At 37.1% G+C, this 27,500-nt stretch overlaps 1 protein-coding gene across 2 annotated transcripts in view; it reads left to right on the plus strand.

The window, feature by feature from the left end:
* Window positions 1-1,505: 1,505 nt before the first annotated feature.
* Window positions 1,506-27,500, plus strand: part of ZNF536 (zinc finger protein 536) — a 205,192-nt gene continuing 179,197 nt past the window's right edge. For both annotated transcript variants that reach the window (XM_067540010.1, XM_067540012.1), the window contains exons 1-3: window positions 1,506-1,592; window positions 3,104-3,185; window positions 7,759-7,820. The gene's annotated coding sequence lies outside the window, so the exon portion shown is untranslated. The remainder of the gene's footprint in view (window positions 1,593-3,103; window positions 3,186-7,758; window positions 7,821-27,500) is intronic.

Here is a 27,500-nt window from a genome sequence, read left to right on the forward strand (position 1 = left end):
TGCATGGAGAGAACTGAACTGATTCTTTCCTTGAGGAGGCCGAAGCTACTGCACTGGTATTTTGCTCCAGAAGGATCAGTTTTTTGATAAACTGGTCTGTGGGGTGGCGCAGTGCACATTTTTTTAAATTGGCTCAATTTGATGCAAATGGAACAATCTTAATTTGTTTTCATGCTTGCAGGTTTCCCCTTTAAAATATCTGCTTTTACACAGTCAGTGTCAAATAAGTTAGAATAATATTAGCACAGGTAAGTAAAATATCTTTTTATAAGGTTTTAAATCATTTCTACTACAGCTTAATGTGCAAAGCTACAGATTTTCCCAATTTGTCCATGAGGTTACGTATCACAGATCTTAAATCATTTAAGGTTTTTAACCTGCGGGGTTCACTCGCAGTCATGAACTGGAAAGCAGATTGCAAGAGACATTGACATGCTGATCAATGACACGAAGCCTCCAAACAAATCAGTACAGGACTTTAAGAGATGAAGCCTTACTGTGCTCTGTCTGTCATCAGAATTTATAAAGCATCTTAGTGAAAGCCCCTTGAGAACCATTCTTAGAATTTTGCAAGTCATGAGCATGTTTATAAAATCTAATTTTTTTTTAACACAAGTAGCCTGGTAATAGCATAGCAAAAATGTAGTCTACGCTGTTGGCGTAGGAGTGCTAAAAACCTGCTTAGTGAGATAACATCTTTTGTAAAGCGACAGCTTACTATCTTCTTTGTTTCTAGTTCTCAGCATTCTTACTTTGAATGAGTTTCAAGTAAACATTAAAAAGGTATATCTGAGTTTTAAGACATCGGCCAAATAAATAAATAAATAAACCCCAAACAAACAAGCTGTCACCTCTTTCTAGACACTGTACAATTGAAAATATTAAATGGTAACTGTGCTTTAATAGGTATAGCTGGCCAGGAGTTTGCTCATGCCTCTGTTTGTTTTCAAATAACTGGAGAAGGGTCAACATACCAGAACCATTTATCTGACTTCTGGAAGGCAGTGGTAGTGTATGTAAACGTGACCTGGATCCAAACTGATCCTGATTTTGGATTTAAGGGGCGAAAAACCTGATTGACCAGGCTTTGAAAACCCAAACTATTTATGAATGGTTAAAATACTCTTCTGCCAGTACTGTAGACTATGGGCCTGGTTCTCCACTTCTTTGAATCGTGTATAGACATTTATGCTTGCAAAAAATGGGACATCCGACCAGAATGAGAATGGTCTCCACCTTCTTTGCATGCATCCTGCACAGGTGTATGCAAAGAAAGTGCTTGGCACTGAACAAGCATAAACAAGGGGAATGTCCCTCCCACATTACAATCTAAGTGTAAGATTATAGAGAACTGGTGGATAAAACAAACAGATGGGGGAATCACAAGGAAACAATGAAATAATAACAATAAACATGAAAAACAGGGGTCACCTCAAATCAGCTGTCTAGCTACTTTTGATTTTTTTTTTATAGGCATCATGGCAGAAGAGAGCCTTAAGGAGTGATTTAAGGAGAACAATGAGGTGGCTTTGCAGATTTTTATGGGGAGTCCCTCCCATGCAAGAGGGGAAAAGCATGGCAGAACCACAAAGGTGCTTACTAGAAAACTTTTTAAATGGGCACGCAAGGCTGATGACATTTGCAGAACAAAGTTGTGTGTTGATGCCTCAGTACTTTCTAAGAGATGTTAGGTAGGACAGGGATAGCCCTGGAAGGGCCTTCAAAGTGAAAACAAGTAGTTTGCATTTGATGCAATGGAGAAGGGGGAGCTGGTGATGTTGCCAAATTGATAAGCTGGGATGACCTTTGCAGCATTTTGGAATGGATATAAATGGGGCAAGAGGCTATTTGTCCAGGCCACAGAGAGGCTTTAAATTACTGCAGACGGTGTAAGGCAGTGAGAGAGTTGAGTCTCGAATCTTTATTGTGCTGTTACAAGGCTATTTTATTAAAGACAATAAAATCTGAATTTACTAATGACCTTATGAGTTCTAAAATTGTTGAATCCTGGACCCTCCATATAAATAAGCACAATTATTATTTACTCTTCAAGGCAAAAAAAGACATAGTCCTGCAACCCTTTCTCATGTAATTGTTGAAGGATTTAGCCCAAAATGCAGTAACATGACCTAGGGATTAATTTTTTCTCTCAGAAGTTAAGGACATGATTCTGCAAACACTGACTACCAGGTGTAGACAATGGCACTCCTCAGAGAAGTAAGGGCTCTGCTTGATAATAAGAGTTTGCAAGATGGGGCCCTAAGACAGTGGTGACTGTACTGGGTTTTGAGAGCCTGTTGCCTGATATATAAACTACTTAAGTTAGTATAGCTGTAAAAGTGTATCGTCTGAGAATGACCTTTAATTTCATTTGCCAGGCATGCATGGGCATAAACATAATTAGAATTCTCATATTTAAATTCTGTAGATTCTAGCTTTAGTATAGTGAACTTTATTTGCTATAAGAGCTCCCTTTTGATTTTGTTTCTACTTTGCTTACAAATGTAATGTCCCTAAACTCTCTACAGACAAATATCTTGAAAGCATTGTATCTTTGCTTTTACTTCTGGCTCTTATCTCTTTTAAGTGGAGTTTATTAGATGAGATAATCTATTAAGGACTTATTTCTTTTATAAAATGGAATTAAAAAAGTAAAAATACAATTAGTAGTTGTTCTCTCTGACTCGGTTTGAGAGATTAGAGTATCAACGTCAAAGAGAATAACAGGGTTTCTAGGGTTTGTCTGCTATGCAACTTTTGTTTTATCCTGTTTTGTCCTCCCTTGCTGCACTGTCTAGGGGAAAGGATCAGAAGAATTTCATTCTGTTCCTCTGCATTGTCTTGAATAGAAGTTTTCCCTCTCAGTCCAATCCAGAGCTAAAAGTACTTTTCAGTTCCCAAAAACAAATGACCACCAAATGCTTGTATTATTGAGCTCTTAAAAAAAAAGTGTTAATCCTGTTAATACTCCCATCCAAAGTACTCTCTGTAGATTGTTACATTAGAACTACTTGGGGGTGGCATTGTAAAGTTTTAGTATAAAAGATTTGTTTAAACATAGGGTTTCAATATTTTAAATTTCTCACACCTCTTATTTTTACAGCTCCTGGCCTTCAGTACCTATTCCATGTCACTAGGAATTTCCCTCAGCCAAGAGACAGATTCATTGGTTTAAGAGTTATCTGGTAAGGATCATTCTTTGTATTGTTGCCTAACATTTTTCTCTGTATATGAATGTGGTATATGCAAAACAGCTTAGTTTTACCATCTTAATAAACTGCATTAAAATGACCTACTTGAATTAAATTTTGTAATCTGGTTTTTGTAGCGAACTTGTGCATCTTCTTATTTCTCCAACAAACCATTTTCATTTATTCTTTCAGGGAAGAACTGTCTATACTAGATTGATTATGAATGGATTTTTCAAGTAAAAATCTGCTTAGTAAAATCATGAGTACTCATTTTACACAGCTGGTATGTAAAATTGTATTAGAAATAAATCATTGTTTATTACTTTATCAGCAGATTGTTGATTTAAAAAAATCCATGAAACTCATTATTAGAGTTTGTTGTGTTCATTTTATCACTTATTTTGTTTTTTGCACAAGTTCTATTGAAGATCTCTCATGCATATTATTAAGGACCCTTTTCTGTTCTGTATTACCATGTGAGCAACACCCACTTAAATCAATGGGGTTTTTCCATAATAGGTTATAGACCAGAATCTTCTCTCAACTGTATCAGTGCAGTTCTAAAGTAACTTCTATTAAGTCTTTGGGTCACATTGGAGTAAAAACCAATGTGAAATCAGACTTGGGTCTGGAAGAAAAGTTTTGCTTTGTATCCTATAGCTTATTCTAGGAAATATCCTATAACTAATTCTACATTTATTAACTGATTCTAAAATCCAAAATTCTGATGGCTTCCAGTCAAAAATCGAATTCCTGTTGTGTTAATTTCACATTACAATCATGGTGCCTGATTCTACTCTCAGTTTTGCACATGTAAATCAGCAGTAACTCCATGTAGTGCAGTAGAGTTACACCGATTTATGGCTGGTGAGAGGCGATTCAGGCCCATCAAAGTTTTTGATCTTGCACACCCACATGCAGGTAAGTAATTTTAAGTGTGTGAATTATCCCATTGATGTTAACTTTACTCACATGAATAGTCCAGTAAGCACATTTATAGGATTTGGGTCTGCATCTCTAAAAGAAAGAAAACAAAACTACACCAATGTGAGAATCTGGGCCACAGTTTTTTAAATTTGGCAAGGAATGCTTATCAAATGTTGTGTCCTGTCCTACACAATTAACGCAGACAAAATGACACTGCTTTAATTCTGGAATAACTCCTCTGACTTCAGTGGAACTATTTTGGATTAACACTGTTGTAAATAAAGATGCAGCTTGGTCTATTGAGTTCTCTGACTTCTATTGATGTCCATAAAATTATTGCCTGAGTAAAAGAGTGTGCAGGATTGGACCTTTGGTAGCAAAAAAGATACCAATCAAATGGCTAAAAAGCTCAGCAAAGGCTTGCCTTGTTTTCTAATGGCTTCATCATTTGGAATCTAAATAAAACCATTTCAGTTATTTGTTGTAATTTTTAACATACAGAGAACAGAAAGGGGAAATTAAATACTATAACAATCTTGTAATTTTGGGGTTTATTGTAACCTCTGTTTGGTACTGCTGGGGAAGTTAAAATATATTTACATAAACTCATTCAGTTCTAATTAGCTAAACCTACCTTTCTCTTGACCATATTCCTTAGAGGTCATCACGTAAACCGTTTAAATTGATAGCAATATTATGCACCGAGAAATTAATTTTACATTGTATACAATTTTTTATTGTGACTTTATCTTGTTTCTAAAGTGCTTACTTTCTGATTTTGTGGATATTACTGACTGTGGATTACTTTTATTTTGGTTTTTACACAACAGTTATATTAGAAATTTGCTGTTTTATTCTTACCTTCTTAGTAAAAATCCTTTTATCACACAATGGGTAATTTATATCCATTACCAGCCCTTTCAATCCTTTTCAGTGGTGCTGTCAGTGCCTTTGGCACAGTAATGATTAATGTGATCTAATAATAGTGTGCCATTATATTACCTTAGTAAAACATGTACCAACATCCTATTCAGATCTACCAAATTCATAGCTTCCTATAATATTTTTGTTGAAAGACAGGATTACTATTTTTCAAAGCTGAATTTTTTTTCCTTTAACATATTTAATGAAATTCACAATTCTTTGCCATGGTAATCTTCGTGCATGTGTTTGGGCTTGATGGGTGAATTTTATATCATTCTGCATTATTATGATTTGTTAGGCAAACTGTTTGACATGTAAAGAGAGATACCAGTTACATTGTGTTGCTTTGTTAAAGGATGTATTTTAAACATTCACCACCTTCTTGATATTTGCTTGGGTTTATAATAGGTGAGATCAGAGTTCCTAAGAATAAGCATTTGGTCTAAAATGTTGTTTTTCTTTCTCCTGACTATCACCCCACACCACCAACCTAGCTCTTCTCTCACACTGTCATACATTATGAGAAGCAGGTTCCAATGTAACTCCCTGCCCATTCTACCCAACAGTGTCAATTTTGCTATACTGACTTTGCTCTCACCCTCTCTTTTGGCATATTCCTAGCTTCGTAGCAAAGAGTTACTCTGCAGATTAGTCCCTGTGAGCTGGCAATTGGAATCATGCAATGCTGTATCTGGTTTTGGATTCAGACATTATGCATTTATGTATATTGACTCCAAAATCAGGTATTGCATTGCATGATCCCAGCCTCCAACTCTCAGATGGGGACTATGCACTCTGAGGCCAAGAAACTGTCAAAGAAAAGGGCAAAGTCAAGTGGCAAAAAATTGGTGTTGCTGTATGGATTGGCTTGGAGTTACATTGGGACCTGCCTCTAAGCTCTGAGTAGTTGCAACTGCCTCCCAACTGTTTTTGAGTTAAATATTTTCTCTATGCAGGGTGAGAGTCAAATCAAAATTATTTTCTGGTATTACTTTTTTCTGAACACATGCTTTCTGTATGCTGGCTACAAAGTTCCTAGTTATAACACTCTTTCTGATATAGGAGATAATCTTGGGGCATCTATTTAAAACCCCTCATAATCAGTATTGTTTAAGAGTTTGGTTATCACGCTATCTTTACAAAACATCTTTAATCTTCATCACCCAAAGATATCATTATTGCAGGCAGGGTGACATATATTTAACCAATTTCACAGTTAAATCTCAGTGGAACAGTATGTCCACATATTAGCTCTATTTTGTGACATGGTATTAAATGCATACCCTTCACGTTGTTTCACCACATCAATATAAATAATGAACGAGAAAAATATTCTAATCTAGTCAATTCCAACAATGTCTAAAAACACCCAAAATATTCGTGTGTCTCTGTATGGGTTCCTTATTTGATTTAGGCTAAAAAGCACAACTGTATATGATATGAACTGTGCAATCAACTTAAACAAGGAAACATGTTTTCAGTACAAATGTATAAATTGTGTGAATCTCTACACATATTTTTAGTAAAAATATTAGATTGATTGTCATATGTCACATAACAATAATATTACTTACAGTATTTGTAATCATGTTATTCTCTGTCACACTGGATATAATTTTGTATCTTGATCATTTAAATAGAAGACATTCTCATCTGCTCTATAAAACTGATTCTTGGTGATATAATAGCAAGTGAGGAAAAAAAGAAGCATGAAACCTTTGTATTTCAAGAGTTTTAAACAAGATGAAAAAACTGCTTCCCATCATTTTAAATAATGAAGCAAATGTTTAATGTACAATGAAACCTGGTTTAAGAGTCCAGCCAAACATCAGTTGACTAGCAGAGATTGACTAAAAGAGGTCGAGCAGCTCAAACAAAATTGTATTGGCCACTGAATAGCGATATTTTAAAGTTGTCATTTTTTCAATGGGTTATAACAGCTCTTTGAGCAAGTTACATTGTATTTTTTATTGCTTAATTACACATGAATCCTGAAGTTGTAGTAGTCATAGTGTAGTAGGCAAGTTGTAGGATATGTCACCATTTTCTTTTTCCAGCAGAGAATTGAATTTGAAATAGAATATTTCTCTCCCAGTTCTACTTGAACTTCCCACAATAGCCTTGGTAGATTTTGCACGAGACAGTTCATGACCTAAAGCATTTTCAAATCTTCATCAGTTGTTTCTCTGAAAATATTCTTGTTCCTTCCATTAAACATTCCAGCATTTTTTCCAGTAGGGGGCTCTATGAAAAGTACACAGGGCAGTCTATGGCACTAATTCATCAGTCCATTAAGGCAGCTTTGTGCCAGTTTTCCTTTGAAAAGAAGCCCTAAAGTCAATGGATCCAGCCAGTAAAGGTTTATTTTTTCTGAACAGTGGAATCCTGAGGTCAGGCAGAGCCACAGGATGGGGAGTATGTCCAGTAAATAGAGGGGTGTGGAGCTAGAACTTTTCTGCGCTCTAGTAATCCTACTGGCAGTTAGTGCAGTACACAGCAGCCTTCAGGCTGTTCTTATTTGCACCAGGAGATGAGCCCATCACTGCACTGGATAACGATAACCTAAAGCCACCTTTGCCCATTCGCTGTTCTTGCACTGAATGCAGCTTGGCTGGACTACACAATCTGCCCTATCACTTTACTTAGAACTGTTGTTTACATAGAAATAGAGTTGGACCAAAAGTGAAATCTTGAATTGAGCCCCTTTGTATTTCAGTGGAGAGGAAGGTTTTGGGTTCAAATCCTGGATACAAGCTTGACCTGCCGTCTTAGTTCCAGGTAAGATCCATGTTGAGAAGAAATCTTTTTTCTGTTTCACATTCTGATGTAACTGAAATCTTTATGATATTTTAGCATAATGAATCTGGAGCCAAATTCATAGCCCTAAGTTATCTCAGATCCCAGTTCCAAAAGCCTAAAGCCTAAACTAGATCCAGCTTTAAGTCCAAACACTGACTCCTCAACAAGCAAATTTTGGTAGGATAAACAATTCTTTATTTTGCATCATTCCAAAAAGAGGTCGTCCCAAAACTTGAAATGTTCTGTGGCCTAATCCTTGAAAGAAAAAACACAGAAAAGACTTTTTGTCTTTCTAAGACTATTTTTATCTCATTTTATCAATTTTTATCTCCAGGAATCCAGGAGGTCAATGACTGGTAGTTTGAGCTCTTGAATTTTACTCCCGGCACTGCCACTAAATCACTGTGTGACTTTGAGCATGAAACATACATTTCCCCCCATCTATAAAATGGGAATAATACCACTTAGCCTCAGAAGGGTGTTGTAATTTAATTAACGTTCGTGAAATGCTTTGAGATCTGTAGATGAAAATATCAAAGTGATTTGTATTAGAAGTGCAAAATTTATCCTTTTTACTTTTTTCTCAACATTTTTAAGCCTCAAAGTAAGGTTTGATTTGACTTTTGAGCCATCATTCCAACTGGTTCTTGGATTAGCCAGTGTGGTTCATCTATTTCTAGTAAATTGCATAGGAGTATTGTAAGCATTGCTCTTCTGATAAACAGAACCCTTTTTTGTAGATCATGAATTACCATTTTCACCACTGGTACCCCTTTCTCTAAAGAAGTGTAAAATTTCAGAGAGGGATGGAATTGGGCAGAAAATGCTGCTTTATTGCTCTGTGCATGAATTCTCCTTGTTGAGAGTGGAACATTTTCATGAATTTAGTATCCACCGAAATTTAATGGTTTATTTTTTGTTTTATCAAGTATGCCAGTATCTGGCTGATAAATTAGGCATGACTGTGCTACTGTAACAATGACTATTCATCAATCATTTATAATTACCACAGTCCCCTCATCCAGTCATAGTAAGATCATCTACCAATGACCAACCCACATATTTCCTATAATAGGAAATTTCTGTATATTTCATATACCTACCAATGACCAACCCAAATATTTCCTATAATAGGAAATTTCTGTATATGTCGTATACCTTTCTACCATGTGACAATGCAAATATTCTGTGTGAGTGTATGTACAAGTATAGTATACTTTTTCCAATATCAATGTATATGAAGGTAAAAGGGAAGATGGGAGAAGGTATGTAGCCTTTGGAGTGCTATGAAAAAGCAGAGTGGGGAAAGTGGTCTTTTCTTCCCCCCCAGGTCTTTCATAGAGAGAAGTAGAAGCACATACAGCATTGCAGGCTACATCTTCACTCTGTCCTTGTTCCCCGTCTTATCTTGGAAACATTCAGACATATCCATTTTCAGTCGCATCAAAACTACCTCTTCACTTTTAGCTACCTAATGCACCCTCACATCTTCCTGCACCTTAGCTACTTCAGCATTAAGTTAGGGTTAGCTGCCTGGCATTCACTTTCTTTTCATAGATCATGGAAACAGCAAACATGCTCGTCTGCATTCAGCTAGGCTCAAGATAAGGTTCCTCAGAAATCACATGCATTGAGGTTTTTTCCCCCTTTTTTAGCTTTCTTAGCCACTTACTGTACACTGCTGGTGATCTATATTTCCACCACTCAAGTGAATTTTAACCACTCTTTTAGATAAGCAGATAATCTGAACAACCTTATTGCTGTATGACAGATCAAAAAAAGGGAACTGTTGCACACTTGCATGCATGCAGTCTTACCAGAGAATAACACAGTGACGCTAAGCTAGTCAACAATTCCTTCTTGACATTTGTTAAAAAATACTATACGTTAGAGGTTTTTAAACTACCCCATTGAAGATAGCATGTGATGCATACTGCTGTGGTGGTTTGTGCCCTCCTCATCCTCCCTTTCATCTCCCCCTTTTGTTGCTAAAGGAGATCCATTTTGGCCTTGGCCTAGTATTCTAAGTAGCGGTCTTATCTAACTCCTGTTGAAGTCAACGAGTCTTTCTCTTGACCCCTGTGGGGGTTGGAGCCTGCCCTACAGCTCAAGTTCCCCTAGTAGTTACTGCAACAATTGCTGTTCCTTTAAAAAAATTTTAGAATAAAAACATTCCTCCAGTTTTTACCCCTGGTTGCTAATATTGTACTCTTCCTACAGTACACTTTCTATTTCTTCCCATATACATGCTTATTTTTTGTTAAAAATAACAATAAAGAATTTGGAGGAAGGTAGAATGGGGAGAATGCTGTAAGTTTACGATTTTTCTGATATTAAATTCTGCTGAGAGAGTGCTGCACAATCCTGACTTAAAACTAGAGCTGGTAAAAAGAGCACATTCAAAACTGGGAATGTGACATCTGTCTACATATAGACTCCTTGCTGGAGATTTGGTGGTGGTTTTTGATGGGGATAGCCAACCATCCGCAGGTGTAGCGCTGAATCAGTACTCATCACCCTTTTCTTTCCTCCCTTTCCCAAACCCTTGTCTATGACAATTAAAAAAAAAAACAAAACAAAACTGAATATGCCTGCATAAAAATAGAGCAATCCGGTCCCTCTCTTAACAGTGATCTCAAATCCTGGTCTGAATTGACCGTATCCTGTGTGCAAAACACTGCAGGAGTTTTTTGTTTTTTTCCCCCTGTGGGTAACTGCACAGTGCATAGCCCACCAAGTATGCTATGGAAAGGCAGAAACCGGCAAGACTTGAATATATCCCAAGAAAACTAAACACACATTACAGCCTTGCTTTGTATGTGAGAGTGCAAGATTTTACTTTTTCAATAACTACTGTATTTTGATAATAGGCATCAAGTGGTTGCTATGTGATACACAACAGTGTTTTTCATGAACTTTTGGCTGCTGAATAAGCCCAGCAAATATGGGTTCCTACCCTTTTAGTTTTCTGGGTCAATTCATTTTGCACAAAGGAAAGAATGATAATTTGAGTTGTAGGCAGAGAATGTTTGCTACATGCTAAGAAAAATGAAAGAGGTTTTTATTTGATATTTTAAAAAAATTGTAATTCTTTATATAGTTACAGATAATTATCTTATTACTAAAGGCAACCAAGAAGCTTATTGCAGAGTCCTGCTCCGAAAAATATTTTCTAATTGTAGCTATGTACTTTGGGTATGCACTCTGGGGAAAAATGGAGCTTCTTAAATGAAATAAATAAATAAATAAATAATATTTTTGTGACTTAGTTGCCACCGAAAAAGGATGGGCCATCCCCTCCCTTTCATCTATCAAGCTGGTGGGGGCTAGTTACAGGACCAGATATCAGGTCCCCTGATCTGGCACCTTTCCATTCTAAAAGTTCAGCCCTTCTCCCTTCCTCTGGGTTGAAGAGGATGGCAGACATCAGCTCCATTATTTTGGTGGCTTCCCTTTGGAGTGCGGGAGCCTATATGAATTCACACAGCAAGTCAAGGAGTCCCTTTTTGGCTAACACTATGAGGCTTTGAAAAGTGGGCAGATGAGCAAGAGAAGCCATCAGTGTAATATGTGTACATCTGTAATGTGTTGACTCTGGCAGCTTCAAGGTGTGTACACTGTGATTTCTGTCTTTTCTTGTGGCTTTGAATGTGACTGGCCACCAGGAGAACTAAGTGATAGAGACCTTCTGGGATAGATGCCTTAAAAACGGACAAACACAAACAAGTCCTGTTTTCTTTTTCTCGTTTTCACTGCCTAAAAAGGATTCCCCACACCCATATCTTCCACCACTAAAGGAACAGCTCAATAGCAGTCTCTGGGAGGCTCCATTTGATGCCTTCTTTCCTTCAGTCTGAACTGAATCTCTCTGGATTGTTTGCAGCAATGGCCAATTGATGTAATTTGGCACAGTCCATTAAACTCAATGGACCTACACAATTTTACAACTGAGGATTTGGCCTCAAATTCCTTATTTTCTGTTTAGAAGATATTTTTTTCTGGAGATACTTAATGTTTTCCCTCTTATACCATGGTTCCTATCAGCAGGAACAGTTGAGTGTCTCTAGCTTGCTCACTGAATTTCCTCCTAAAGTAAACAAGTGAACTAAATTAATGATGGGTCCTCAGCTTGTAATGGAACAACAGTGTAGGATGGAGATTCTCTTTTTCTTCCTCTCTGCTTTCAGTCAGAGCAGCTTCTTCTCTTCAATCAATCTCAAAGGTACCTAACACCTCTTTTTGGTTAGACTCATACTAACCACAATTTGGAGATTTGACCTTGGTCCTTTTTCTTTCTGATACCAGACTCTTTCTAAGTAAAAACTTGAAATCCTGATGATGCTGGCTGCTTCTTCAAAGAGAGGGAAAGTGTTTCTCCTGGAGGTTAATTTGTCTGTTTTTCTCTTCTTGAGGAGCTCTCTAAAGACCTCTATATTTGTGGTTGGGGTAATCTTTCCTCTCAAAGTTATATCAGACATAAAGCTCCAGTTTGAGGTAAAGATAAGAGATATTTTTCCTAGTTCAGTGGCTACCTCTTTGCCTGAAAAAGGAGACAAAAAGTTTGTTTCTATGGAAGACTTGAGAAACTTTTTTTATATTCACTAGGTTATATGAATTTCTGACTGTGGGGTTCTTAGTCCTCTTGACCCTTAATGTGGTCACTGACTTTTGCTTTCCCTGTTTGGAGAAATATGTTGATATATCTTGCAAGGACATTTCTGTTGGTTCTTTCTTTGATTTTTGCTTCCTCTCCCTGTCAAGAGAGTGTTACCCAGAAGCCATTTTTATTGATGATAAACAAGTCATATCTCTATGACTTGGTCACCTCTATGTCCCAGAGCTCTTTAGTACGGCATTTTGGGCATAATATAGTGCAGATAGTAGAAGAAACATTGTCCTCCGTACATATCAGTTTTGTTCATTCTCAGAGATTTTGAGTTTGTTATGGGATGTTCTAACCCTTTAAGAATAAAGGTGTCCAGAAGACCCCATTCCAAGCATTGGAATGAAGAAAAGTCCAGAAAATGTCCTAGTAGCAGAAGAAAAGAAGTTGTTGTGTGTAATTAGGAGTTGAATGGGAGGGAAAAACCCCAGCGCATTGTTCCTTTAAGGGCCTGGAATGCGGAGCCCTGAAGTGTAGGGTGGGGTAGGGCTCCCTTCTCTCTCAGCTAATTGGGATGAGTTCTCTGGAGGAGGGCAGTATGGCGGCCACGTTCTCTCTCAGAACGGGGGAGAGTCTGAAGGAGAAGAAAACCAGGGCTGGAATGCTAAACTGACTGGGACTGGTGGCTTTGGGTGGAGCAGACTGACAGAGGAAGAGCTTTAGGTGTGGCAGCAGCTAAGTATGAAGTGTTGAATTATGATTATGGACTTTATGCTGGGGACTCATTGAGGATTGTTTGGACTATTTTGTGATTAGGAACTCTGAGGACTGTGTGAACCTTATTTGGTATTAAACCAGTCCAGGAAAGGGTGCCGTAAGCCACAACAGAGACTGTGTGGAGTGCGTAAGGGCCAGCAAGAGGGGTCTAACAGAAGCAGGGTGCATGCAGAAGAACCTGTGGCCCTGAGGAATAGTGACCACCTTGCTACACATTGGAAGAGAAGAAAATTAAGGTCATAAGGGTATTAAAATCATGGCTCCTGATGGGCTGCAGCCTGCCTGTCTGACTTACTCGTCATTCTGTACTGGTGTAACTGAGTCACAGTAAAATAATGATCAGATAATAGATTCCTTTGTTGTTAATTAATTTATTTCTAATTATGCATTTACTCTGTTCTGTAATGCTAATTTAAAAAAGACTTTAAGTTCATTTTTAAAAATTCCATGTGTTAAGAAAAATATCCCCAGAATATTTTATTCAAATATTTTACTAAATTATGTGCATATAGGGTAACAATGTTTACTTTTATATTGTGTCCTTTTATCCATAACTTGCTGCCCTTAATACGGTGTTATGGCCATGCTGCTGTGGTGTCTTTAGGTAGCTTATATAATATAGTCTTACTGTATTGGCGCTGATTTATTTATTTCTATTAGAGTAGCACCCAAAATGGGTCAGAAGTGCAACCCCATTGTGCTTAGCACAGTACATAGCATGACATGGATCCTCCCCTGTGGAGCTTACCCATTCAAAGGTCCTGGTCTTTCATCCTTGACTTCTGTGAGGCTTTGGTGTATGGGTCTGCCAGCCGGGTTCAGTGTGCAGGATTGGGGCTTCATTTAGGACAAGTGCAGCAAGTGAGTATGGCAAGCAATAGCTGTGAGAGGGGAGGGAGGGCCAGGGTAACTGCAATCAATTCTTATAGTTAGGCTTACAATTGGCCTGAATCAAAGGCCATGAAGTCAATGGACCTCATTGACTTCAGTAGGCTGTGGATCACATCGAACATAGAATTGCCATTTTGGATCACACCAATGGGCCATCTAGTACAGTATCCAGTTGTCAAAAATGTCCAGGAGCAGATGATTCAGAGAAAGGTACAAGAAACCCTGCAGTAAGCGGTCACGTGATTATCTATGCCCAAGGAATATTTCCTCCCAACCCCCAGTAGTTAGAGACTGGTTACACATCCAGTGTGCATAGCTAGATGGCTCCAGATCAAGTAAAAGAACTGGGGAGGATTTCATTTTCTTTTGCTTTGAAATACATAAAGATCAGCTTTATTTAATTAATAGACGCAAGGATTTGATGCATGGATGAAAACTTATAATCAGTGGAATAGTATTTCTGCTTAATCACTTCTCATCAGAAACTTGTTTGACCTATGGGCCACCTTCATTTTTTAAGCTTAGATGTCTATTACAAAACTTCTAAAGATGCTACAGTGGCAACATTTAATGTGTTTTTTAAAAATATAAGTGCATTGTGTAGGGCAAGAAAGAAACCTTCTCCCTTGTACACAGTACATATATGATTTATCAAACATTTTGTACTCCTCTGTCTTTACAGTAAAATGTACTATGGATTGGAATGACTATCTGGGCAGGATTAAAAACTCTGGTATTCTAGTTTATATACAAGAAGAGGATTACTATACAGATAACGTACAGATAAGAATTTACTTTTAGTGGAGCATTTCAGTTTTAAGGACAACAAAAACAACTAACCTTAGCTGTAAAAGGAAAAGGAGCTGGTAATGAACAATACAGTTCAATTGACCTCTTTTATACTAACCCAAAGATAGCATCAGCAATATACCATTTTATATTTATTGAACAATCATTTTTTTCAGTCATCTGGAATGATCATTTGATTAAAAAAATTATCCAGTATAAATGCTGTATACCTGGAAGTTCACAAATTTTATCACGTTTGATTGGCACCATTAAATGCCAACAGCTTATTTAAATAAGGAACATCTGTACATTATTATTTTGGGATTTTTCATCTGTTGATTTAGAAATCTGAGGCTTTTATGAGCCTTTGCATGCAGATTTGTGTGTTACCTACATACATGATTTGTCAATAACAAAGAAATAGTCATAAAAATACTGTCTGGTGGTTTTGTGATTAAGGCAACAAATACATTGTATATGCAAAGGGATGTAATGTGTATTGCATTAGATTTTAGGTGTGGCAGTAGCATCTTGATTTTATAACAGTGGGAGTAACATGACAGTTCAAAAGCACAGCGAGAAGATTATGATTTTTATACATAGCAATGTAAATTCTTAAAATAACAATGTAGTTTTTTTACATTCCTTACTGTATCTCAGGATAATCCAATTTAGAACAATTTATTCTGAACAGGTATGGTAAAAATAGAAAATATATCATTACTGAGAGTGGAATAATGCATTAATTTTTATGAGTGAGTTACAAAGATGTACAACTCGGTTGGGATTTAGGATAAACATAATATTCCTTAATTAATCCATTTTTCTATGGTACATATGTGCCATTTTTATACTTTAAAAATGAAAAATGTTTAAAAAAAGGAAATTGCTGCTTTTTTATACTAAAAAGCCTTTTTTCTAAAATCATAAAAATGTATAATCTAATTCACCAAATAGTATTAATGAATTAAGCATATATATTCAAAGCAGAGTTTTTAGATAGAGGCCATCATCTTCTGGCAGTGAGATATGAACATATTTTTTAGCCCAAATACGTCAGTACTTATGGATGCAGTTCATCCAGGTGTGGGGCTAGCAGAAGTTCTCCATGCCACTTAAGCCCTAACAAAGGGCTGCATGGTAATCTGTGGTTGAAAAGCAATGTAGGAGCATCTGTGGAGCCCCTATGCCTCAGAAAAGGTTGCCATTCTGGCACCCCAGAATGCACACTGGGTGGACTGATACATACCTCGTGTTATTTAGCCAGGGAGCCCCAACAGCCTCTGTGCCATATTTAAGTGGTGCAGAAGGCTTGGTGCTGGACCCGCACATCAAGGATTCACTTTTACATTAAACCATTGGCCCCAGGGTTTCCACTTTGGCTCCAGATAAGAGTAGCATTCAAAAATGCTCTGTGCTCCATCTGAATAAAAAGAGATCTTTCAGGCTTTATGCATACAGGAGTGGCTGTCACCCTTGTAATAATAATATTTTGCATTTACAGTGGAAGCTCTGCAAGATCTTTCATTAATTAATGAATTAAGCCACACAACACTTCTCCTAGCTAGGTAAGTATTATTACTCCCATTTTTCAGAGGAGGGTAACTGAGATTTAGAGATGTTAAGTGACTTTCTTAAGGTTATGCAGGAAATCTGGACAGGGCTGGGAACAGAACCCAGATCTTCTGCCTCCCACTCTTCTGACTTATCCACAAGACGAATCTCCCCACAAAATAGCCGTTTGATTCTGTAAATGGGGAACCCATTTTTCAAATGTAGGTGACTTAACATGATATTCAAATCCCACATTTGGATGCTGAAAAAAACACTTAGGGCCTCATGGTTAAAGCCTTTTGAAGTATATAAGAGTCTCCCGCTATCAGGCCCATAAATGTGATATGTTTTATATGCCCGCAGGCAGTTGGATATTTGAGGCATCTGTTTGAAAATTGGGCTCTGAAAGTATTATGATGATATGATTTTATAACTTAGGGTATATCTCACTAAAATTAGTAAGTTTGAAAGCCACTAACAGGATCCAGTGTTTGCTATAATACATTAAAATAAGAATAGACCTAAGACAATACAAAGCCAAATGTCATTAGAAAAAAGAGAATCAAATTAGAGACTTTTATTTTTTATTAAAGGCACTAAATGAAATATAAATGTGCAAAATACAAAGAAATATACTTTTCTGCTGCCTCAGCATCAGGAGACTAGCATTCCTTTTCATCGTGTGTCTGTGTCACCAGGTTATTTCTTCTTTTGTTTAGTCATATAACAGAATTTGTTGAGGCATATTATCCTCAACTTGTGTAGCAGTCTACAAATACTGATTGCCGTTTGAGCTTGTTATGGAAAAGTATTGCCCTGTGTATTGAGAAAATGACCAACAGTGGACTATAATCTTTGAAGCTGAGAGTAAAATTGCCAACTAGAGGTCATTTTTCAAACCAAGGGGCAATAGTTTGCTACTATAAACTGAATATTGCAGTCAGTATATGTTTTATTAAACCATTTAAGAAACTTGGGAGCAGTTTCATTTAAACTTCTTGCTTGATGTGGCTCAGAGAACAGGCCCAGGGCAGCTCACAAAAGAGGCCTGGCATAGTCTGTATAACAAATATACTGTATCCTCAGCAATGTTTAATAATAATTATGAAAGCTTTGGGCATTAATGTCTAAGAGCTATATTTTACTATCATTCTACATCCATAGTACCCGTTCAAGTCAATGGGAATTTTCTATAGAAATCACTGTCAGGCACTGTTTCTTATAATGCAATGGTAACCCAAAGCCAAACTATCTGTGTAAAGCCCTGGATCATTATTGCCACTGTAGGCTAAATACTTAGAGTGAAAATACCTTCTGCACTCCCTCCACCCCCTTATTGTTGTTCTCTATCTCTGCTGAAGTGCGCACAACTTTGTGCTTTGTACAGGCATTCATATAGGAAGGGTTGGCCAGTTTCTTTTTGATAAGAGGTTCTCCCATCTGAAAATTCTATTTATCTGACATTTCCATAGATAGAGAGCTAGACTGAAGCCTTCATCCTCCCTTGAACACCTGTAGTGAGGCTAGACACATTGTGACATGAGAGCACTGATGCAGCCTATGGCTGATTCTCTTTCTCTATTTTAAAAGGTTTGGCATTGCTGCCCATCAGCGTACTGTCTAAGTGCCTTCCACCTTCAATAGATCGGCAGTAGCAAAATCCCTGATGGACTTTCTGAAGTGTCTGGCTCTTCTCCTTGTGGGTTCTAAAAAGTGTCATGAGGCGTGCTAGCCTCCCCAAAAGGGGTGAGGCAGAGAGGAATGAAGATAATGGAGCTGGGGCTCTATTCTTCCCCGAGCACCAGTCAACAGACCTGGGATCAGTGTTTTTGTAGTCTCACGCAGGTGGCAAAGCTGTTACTCCCTAATACCTCCTGGTGACATTATAGCTGGGTTAGACAGAATTCCTCCTGGGACCCTTCCATAACCCCCTTCATCTGCCGTTGGCTTCTACCCATGATCCAATCCATAGAATTTCTGTTTTATTAAGTCTTCAGGCACAGCTCACAGACGGAGACGGTTTCATTGGCTGAAGCAGGTCATATGTCCAAACAGATACTGTTACATTTTTACCTAATTTTTAAATGCATAACTCAAAATATGTGTGCAGTTATGTGCATAGTTTATTAGACGGATCACTACTGTTGTGCATTCAAATTGTGCATTCAAATGACAATACTTAGCTATTTGTGTCTTCTGTTACCTGATTTACACATACAATTGCAGCTATAGCATGTGCAAATTAGATGCAAAATTGGTTTTTGCATTTTATGCTTTTAAAAACCAAACCCTATATGTATGCATATATGTGTACGTGTGTGTGTATGTACATATATATAAAAAAAAAAAGACGGCATCATAATTTTCTCACAAACATAATTTTTAAAGTCTATATAAAATAAGAGTGATGGATTAGAATAATAAAAATCAGAGCAGCAAAAGACCTATCATGCATCTATTCCATCTTCTTGACATTGCATGATTGTTCTCTAGAAGATATTTGCTAGTGCTTTTTTCCAGTCTAGGTTTAAATGTGCCAAGCTATGGCGTTCCAACTCCTTAACTTCCATAGTCTACAGATATCATTTTCAGGAACTTTCTCTTGAATTCCTTTAAATCCCCTATTTATCTTATTACACTTATTAAACCATTGAACCACCCTGAACAATTCCTTACACCTTATAGATGGTTATTATAAAACCCTTTGTCACTGAGCATGACTTTCGTGTCTCTTAAGCCAGTTGACATGGTGATTTTTCTAAAGATCTGTTAACATCAAAAGAGTGGGCTAAATGAAAGTGAGATTAAGAATTTATGGTGGTATTTTTATATGCCATGTATTATTTTATTTATTTCTATTTCAATGTCACGTTGGAGTCCCAGCCCCATTGTGCTAGGTACTGTACAAATATAACTAATCTCATTTTTGGCAATGTTTAAATATACATAGATGGTATGGATATATAGGATCACTAGTTCTATAACATGTTTTTATTATAAACATTACATTTTGATCAACGACTATTCATATTAGGGGATCACAGAGCTAAGACTCGTATTGCCAGATAGCCTTAAATATAATGTGTTTTTAATAAACAGAGGCATGTGAAGTACTGGGGCATAGTGGGATAATACTTAGTGAGTAGCGATGTGGCAACAAGGTAAAGAGACTAAAGATGAAAATTACTGTGCAGGAAGGGTATTTGAAATATTATATTACTAGGAAATACAAAGCTAGGACCAAATTCTGTTCCAGTCATTGGGGTTACATGCATAAGTATGTCCCATCCCAGCTGTGCACGCTTCTGCACATTCTGCTCCTCTTTTCCTCTCTCTCCTTCAACCTTCCAATGCAGGAAGAGAGAGAGAGAGAGAGAGAGAAAGAATGGACCAAGTCTGTCTGAAACACACTTGGTAACTCCTGGAGGCTTTTGGTTTTTGTTTGCATTACAGCAGTGCCTAGAACTCAAACCAAGATTTGTGCTAAGCACTGTATATGCAGTGAGAGACCGTACTTGCCTCCAAGAGCTTTCTATCTAAATAGACAAGACAGACAAAAAGTTGGAGGGGAAAGAGGGATAGACAGATGAAGGTCACTTAGCACATGTCCAAGTTCTCAGAGCAGGTCAGTGGCAGAGAAGGAGTAGAACTCAACTATCATTAGTCACAGGTCCACTGCCCTATCCACTAGACCTCTTTTGTTCCTTCAAATTCTCCTACTCTAGTTTAACTGGAGGAATGCCCACAGTCTCTCACTGCCGACGTCTCCATTTTTCAGAGCTGTCAGCAGTAATCTCTGCCTTCGTTAGTGGAGTCAGAGTTATAGTGCACATGAGGAGTATCTCCCAGATGTCATCATCTGGGTTCTTGAGCAAAGCTGCAGACTCCTAGACTCCTCCTAGACCTGGGACAGGCCTCATGACTGCCTATAGCCCCTCAGAAAACAGTTCTCTCTCTCTTCACTAGAGAACAGGAGCAGAAACCTTTTGCCCAAAAGTTTACATTTCTCATTTGCTGCAATATATTTTTACACAGCTGTAGTAAATAAAAATTATATTTTATTGCTGAAGAGGATGGGCACTGTGAAGTATGTACATTTTTTCACGTATTGCTGATGAAGATACAATACAATACATGAATTAGAGACAGGACTAAGCTTAAATGGTCCTTAAGTTTAAAACATATATCTTTTTAGCTATTGTTTTTGTGACATGATTCACATATCTAGAATGAGTTCTAATGAGATACAGGTTTTATACACGAGCAGTTCTGGTTGCCTGAAAAAGAATAGACCAAGGTGTTCAAAAGGGATCTCAGATTTGGGGCGCTTCTGTTTTTGGGTGCCCAGTTTAACACAAAGAAAATTATGTACTGTGCAGAACTTGAACAAAATCTTGGCTCGGGGTGGAGAAAGGCACACATCTTCTGTAAACAGGTGTAAGCAGTGAAAGCTGAGTTAATATAAATGTGAATTCCTGGGCCATGTGCCCAAGAGTTTAGAGAGATGGGTTTTGCCTAAAGTGGGGTGAAAAAAGTTAATGGAGGTTCACTTGAATTTTTAAATGAATCAGCTATAGCTTCTGTTCACACTCTTTTTCTGCAAACATTGATGACGGTGAGACTTAGTGGCATGAATTTTTGCTATGAGCAAATTTCAGTGTCATATTTGTATGTATTTAGGGTTTTTAAATGCATATACCCAAGAATGGGTTCCAAAGTCCATTACGCAATAACAACTTTAGTGGCTACAAAATTATATGGTCAGATATTTGAATTTGGCAAACTGAGATTATCTGAGAAGGAGCAGAGAAAGCAACAGCATTGATGATATGTCATTATCATCACTTCTTCAGTCATAATTATCAGAGGAATCATCCCAAGTTTTTGCTCTTTCTCTCAGCATGTTTCTATACGTTGCACCTGAGCTACAACTGGGTTTTGAGGCATCCCTAGTAGGGAGCTGTAACATCAATTTAAAATTAGAATGTTTTAAGAATAATGAATGATACATATTTATTCTGTAAGTTAAGACATATCCAGTCAAGTAACACTTGGTCCAAGTTGTTCCACCAACTCCATTATTTATTCCATGAAGATGGCGCAGCACTCTATCTTTGCTGGTATCTTCTATATTTTGGAATATTCTTCCATCCTCTCTTTCATGTATAAAAGATGGGAAAATGATTTTTATTTTCCACAGAAAATTTTAACTTTTCATTGAAAAACCAAAAACTGGAAGGCCAAAGACTATTGAAAACCAAATAATTTTTGGTCTTTGGTTTTTCAATTAAGAAACTGAAAATTTTCTAAGAAAGCAGGCACTTTCCACAAAAATTCATTTAATTGAAAACCCTACTTTCCATTGAATTTTTTTTTTGGGACCATTTGTACGTTCAGGTGCCAGTGTGAAGGGATGGGGAGAACCTCAGGAACTTCCATAGCCAGACCTACTCTGAAATCCTGAATGAATAGCTTTTATGAACTTCCCTTAGTTATTCTGATAAACTCTGGCTTTGGTAATTTATTTTGGCATATACTCTGAAAGCATCACCTAGTGGGGGAAAAAGGAGTTTAGGAAAACGCCAGTAAACAGATGGAGCTGGATGATTCTAAAGGTTGGTAATGGGATGTGACCCATTTCATAGTCAACCTAGTTCAGGCATGACTAAAAGGCATTGCCGTATGACAGCTGTTTGACTGATGCGAAATAAAAAATTAGTTGCCTAAATCCAGTGCCTAGTGAATGGCACTTAAAACACCACATTTAATACCAGTTAGTATACATGGTCAGAGTCTCAGTTGAGAGGCTAAGTATTCCATGGCTTTGACACTGAATGAGCCTCTTACCCTAAAGGCAAGAGATCTCTGTCAGGGGAGCATGGATAAGTCTGCTATGCAGCTGCCCATATTGCATCGGTTCTGTAAATAAACATAGTGCTGTTCATCTGGCCTTGAAAAGCACTAAATTCCTTCAACTAATTTGAAATAATTGTTTTAAAAATCAATTTTTTTCAAAAATAATTCCTTCTAATTTCTCTTTTCACTCCCCCTTCCCTAATCCACTGCAGCACTCACCCAGTATATCTTTCATGAGTTCTAGCTGTGGCATCATTCTCTAACCCTAGATTGAGTATTTTGATTTTGTGACCTCTCATGGTGTTTGGCACCAGTTTGAATGACATCATTACAAGAAATACCTGTTCTAAAAACATGAGTTCTATCACCTCTTAGGCAATGCTGATTGGTGAGTGTGGCGTTCCTGTGGAAGTACCAGTTTTGAGTGCTATTTATTGTACTTAGTTAAGATGGTGGACCAGTGTACCTGACATACTTGAAAGTAAGCTGGTATCTTGCTACCAATCCATCCTTATTCCTTATAATCTACCTTAAATGCACATGGTGTCTCTTTTGTATGTGCGTGTCTTTGTTTTAGATGGTATTATGTCTAGTGACAGATCAATCAGATCCCAACGCTAGCACACAGTGCCAGGCTATGATAGGTTATGGGCATCATGATTATAGTATAGGTTATTGGTTCTAAGGACATAGGTCAGCATCATAGTGCACAGAGCCACTTCACCGAAAGGAGACGAAAATTTAAAGAAAAGCATTTGCACACATTTACTCTCCTAAAGAAATTCCCTTAATAGGCTGTAGGTAGGATACATACATCTATATCTTTTTCATAGTTAAAGAGATCATAGTTATATGTGGGTTGCGACTATCATATTCCACATACTGAAAATGCCGTTTAGGTGACCCATGTCAGCTTCTTGGAACAAAGTTTACCTTAACCCCCTTGGGTATATTCCGGTTTTTGCTTGAATTATTTGCCGATTGCAATTCATGATGCTGCATTCCAAGGCTTGGGAGGCATTGTGTCACTGACTTTAAGCAGAGTTATCCCAAATACAATCTCACATCAATGGGGCCAGGATGTCAATTTTAGTGCTGGCTTCTTTTGAATCCTTCCTTGTGTCTCCAATAGGTTAAATCCTACCTTCAGATGCATGCTTAGGGATGCTATTGATATTCAATGGAAGCTACAAGCATGCATCAGAGGCCAGATGGAAAATATGTATATAATGTTAATGTATCTATGTATGGTAAGTGGCAGCTAGGAATAGTAATAGAATAATGTGTTAATTTATACAGTATATTTATTATACAGTCAAGTCAAAGAAGTGTATGTTTCTGCTTGTCAGGGTTTTTTTTGTTTTTGTATTGGGTGTTTCTGCCTTTGTTGACTGATACAAATATTTTGGAATCTAAACATATCTCTACAATACTGTAGTGTCTTTGTTCTGGATTTCTTTCATCTTAACTTATCAACATAGTATATGAGCCATTTTATCCTACAGGACGATCATCATCCTAGTGTGTATTTGCTCATTAATGTCAGGTTAAGATCTAAAGAAATGTGAAAGTGGGAAAAGAAATTTTTTTGTTTGTACTAATTTTTTTTTTTACTAATAATAACTGAAATAGAAAATCTAAAGGACTATAAATTTAAAATACAGTAAAGCTGTATTCACATATTTTTCTTTTTACAAGTACTGTACTTCCAGTCATGGCTTTGCTTAAATATTGCTATATAGAGTTGACCCTAAAGCCAAAACTTTAACCACGTCTCTTTTTATAAAGAAAAATTTGCTTTGACTTTTATACTAATAAATGAATTATTCTGGAAAAATATACCAATGAAATAATCTCTAAGATTTCATTTCATATTAATTTATTTCATTTATTTAATGGATTTTTTTTTCTCCAGCATTCATTACACAAGTTCAAATTTATGTACTTAAAAAAAGACAATCTGTAATGTCTCTTGTTTTTACACATTTCATATTGGTAATAAAGGATTCTGAGAAAAAACAGAAATACAAAAGAGGAAACCATAAGAAAAAGTGGTATCTCAAATAGGGCTTGATGAAAATTTTCTGTAAAAACTGTTTTTGGATGGAAAAATGGGTTTGTTTTTTGACTAAATGACTTTTTCCAGAAAGTTTCTACGGAAACTGTTCATGGGAAATTTTGACTTTTTGTCAAAAATCCAATAAAATCCAAAAAACTCGTTGTTTTCAGATTTTCAACAAAACCCAGAATTTTCCTTTCATTTTCACTGACATTTTCTGTGAAGAAAAACCATCCATTTTCTAACCACCTGTAGTCATAAACCTACAACAAACGGTATAAATTTGTAGTATTTATGCAATATTGAAGCCAGAATTTGGTATGCTAACTCACGTGCAATAGTATCTACTGCATGACTACCACTGATAAAGTGTTATTAAGTATGAGTAAGAGAATCAGAATTTGGCTCTTTGGCCCCAGTACAGCAAAGCACTTAAGCAGGTATGTAACTTTAAGGGTTTGAATAGACCTGTTGGGTGCAAGGGTATGATTCACATGCTTTGCTGGACTGAAATCATTGAAGGCTGCTGGGTGCTCTTCACTTTTGAAAATCAGCCCATTGATTTAGGAACCTAAATCAGGAATTAGGAGCCTTTTCCTATTCTTATTCTTGAGAATCATTTCAAGATTCTCATTGAGATCCATGCCGGTGATTATTTTCCTCTAAATGGAGCTGGTTGAAAATTTTCAGTGGACTAGTTTTCCATTGGAAAATGCTGATCTGATGAGATTAAAATATTTCTTGGGAAAATACCAATTTTGCTGAAAATTTTAATGGGAAATTATCTAAATGTTTTGACAAGGTTTCATTTAAATTATATTTATCTTATACATGTTTAAATATTTCAAGTTTTACATTAGGAGAAAATATAATGTATTCAAAATGATAAAATTGAAACAAAACTTTTAACCTTATCAAAGTGAAACATTTCAACTGTATTGAAACAAAATATTTTGAAATGTTTCATTTCATAAAAAGTTCTGCGATTTCAACTTTTTGACCCAGTTTGTAATTAAGCCAAATTTTGAAACCTCTGACTTCCCCACTGGATTTGTTTTGACCAGCTCTACCCCCAAAGCAACATAAGATTTTAACAGCCTTTTCCTTTTTGTTTTTCATTAGTGGATTTACAGGGTATTGTTCTTCCATTTTATTCTCTTGTGAATCATCATCATCTGCCCTAGCTTGTTCCTTTATACTGTTGAGCAGCTGTCAGTTTTTAGTGATCTTCAGAATCTTGTTTATTTTTTTAATATTACAGTGCAGTAGGGCCTTGATTATATTTTTCAGTGTTTCAGAATTTGACGAACACAGAGCCCAATACTTTTGTTTTTGTGTTCTGTATTTCAATAAATTTGGCATTGTAAGACATTTTCTTTCCAACATCTTGAAGCTTTCAACAAGTCTTTTTCCTTACTCTAAAACTGGCACAACTTGCCTTTTGTTTATTGAGGAGTTCTACACTTCTTTAACACTGATGTGTGGTCTCATATCCCCGTTTAGTCTGCTTCTAATTACTTAGCAAACGAGTATGAAAGGATGGTGCTATATTGACAATATCAATTTCTTTTAAAAACTGCAAAATACACCACTCAATATATGAAGGCCAGTATTTATGGCAGCTTTGCCAGTGGGCAGCTCTTTCATTTGTGGATAACACACTGTAGCATTGCACCAGAAGATACAAGACAATGCTTGGACAGAATATATTTTATCAATTTTATTTTAGAATTTTAAAATGTAGTGATTTGAATACTTGTGAAATCTGATGGATTTGACAGACTTGTAGACTTGAAGTCCCCTGTTTAGCCACAGAACAAACATCAGCAATGAAAACTTCCCCAAACTAGCCCAGTCTATGGTTTCTAGGGGTTAATGGCAAGTTTTGGCCTTTCTGGTAAGATCCCCATAATAGATATCAGTTAAGGTGGTGGAGGTTTTTTTTTGTTTTTTGGTTTTTTTGGATGTCGTGGTGGCTTCTACACTGGGAACTGCTCAGAGACTAATAAACTCATAACACATAAGCTACTAAACAAACATCTTTTGAAATATATTCTGTCTCCCTGGCAATAGCATTCGCATTCTTTTTTCTGAGAACAACTATTTTTAAAAAATGACTCTTGGCAAAAGCTTAATTTATTGCTAAAATCAGCTTAATTTAAATATTTATTTTAAATGATTTGCAGTGCATTGCAAAACTTCACACAAAACATACCCTCCCACTGTGTAGCAAAGTCTCTTTGTTCAAATGAAGGGGAATAAGCATACAACATGGCTACCAAGTGGAACGAGGAAAGTGTAGCGAATAAGGCATGTGGGAAGACATTAAAATCGCCAGAGTGGCTCAGGGTGGTGGCTAGTTCTCTTAGAGCTAGATCCTCTGCTAGTGTAAGTCATCATAGATCAATTGACAATTTATACCATCTTAGAATCTGACCCCTGGGTGACGTTCACCTGCAGGTAGAGAGCCTGTAAAAGCCCCTATGCTTTTGGGCCACTGAACCTCTCACAGTTGCCTTGTGCTCATATGGACCCAGGGACCAGCAATTCTGTCAATTGCAGAGCAGAGATCTAGGAGGATGGGGAAAGAGAACACCTTTGATATGGCCAAGAGAAGATAATTGGTAACATTTATAAGAGCAAATGCATTTGAGTGAAGGGATTGGATCCTAGGCTGAAGTGGATCCAGCACAGGACTGGAAGAGAGGAAGCTGATGCAGTGGAAATAGAGGGCATCATACTCAAAGGGTTCGGAGAAAAAGAAGAGAAAGGAGAACTGGAAGCCTTTGGAGAGGCCGGTGGCATCAAGGAAGGGGTTTTAAGAATAGGGATATCCAGTGTTTGTCTGAAGTTAGGAGGAAAAGGGTGGGGAGGGAGTGGTTAAGTTTTAAAGAGACAGGGTGTGAATGAGAGAAATCAGGAGGTAGGAGGGAGTGTAGTAGGGTTCAGTAATAGTTAGCACTAGCAGGACTTCATAGTCAGACCCTAGGATGTAGAAGGAAAGGAAAGGTGAGAGAAAAAGAGAGAAGAGCAGGTAGGTGGGAGAAACCTCTCCTTTGACCATGTTGAATTTACCTTTGTAAATCTGGCAGGGTCCTGGGCAGAGACAGGGAGGAAAAAGAAGGTTCAA

Source organism: Emydura macquarii, unplaced genomic scaffold, assembly GCF_026122565.2.
Source record: "Emydura macquarii macquarii isolate MOO-44397 ecotype Brisbane River unplaced genomic scaffold, CSIRO-AGI_Emac_v2 contig_561, whole genome shotgun sequence".
NCBI lineage: Eukaryota > Metazoa > Chordata > Testudines > Chelidae > Emydura > Emydura macquarii.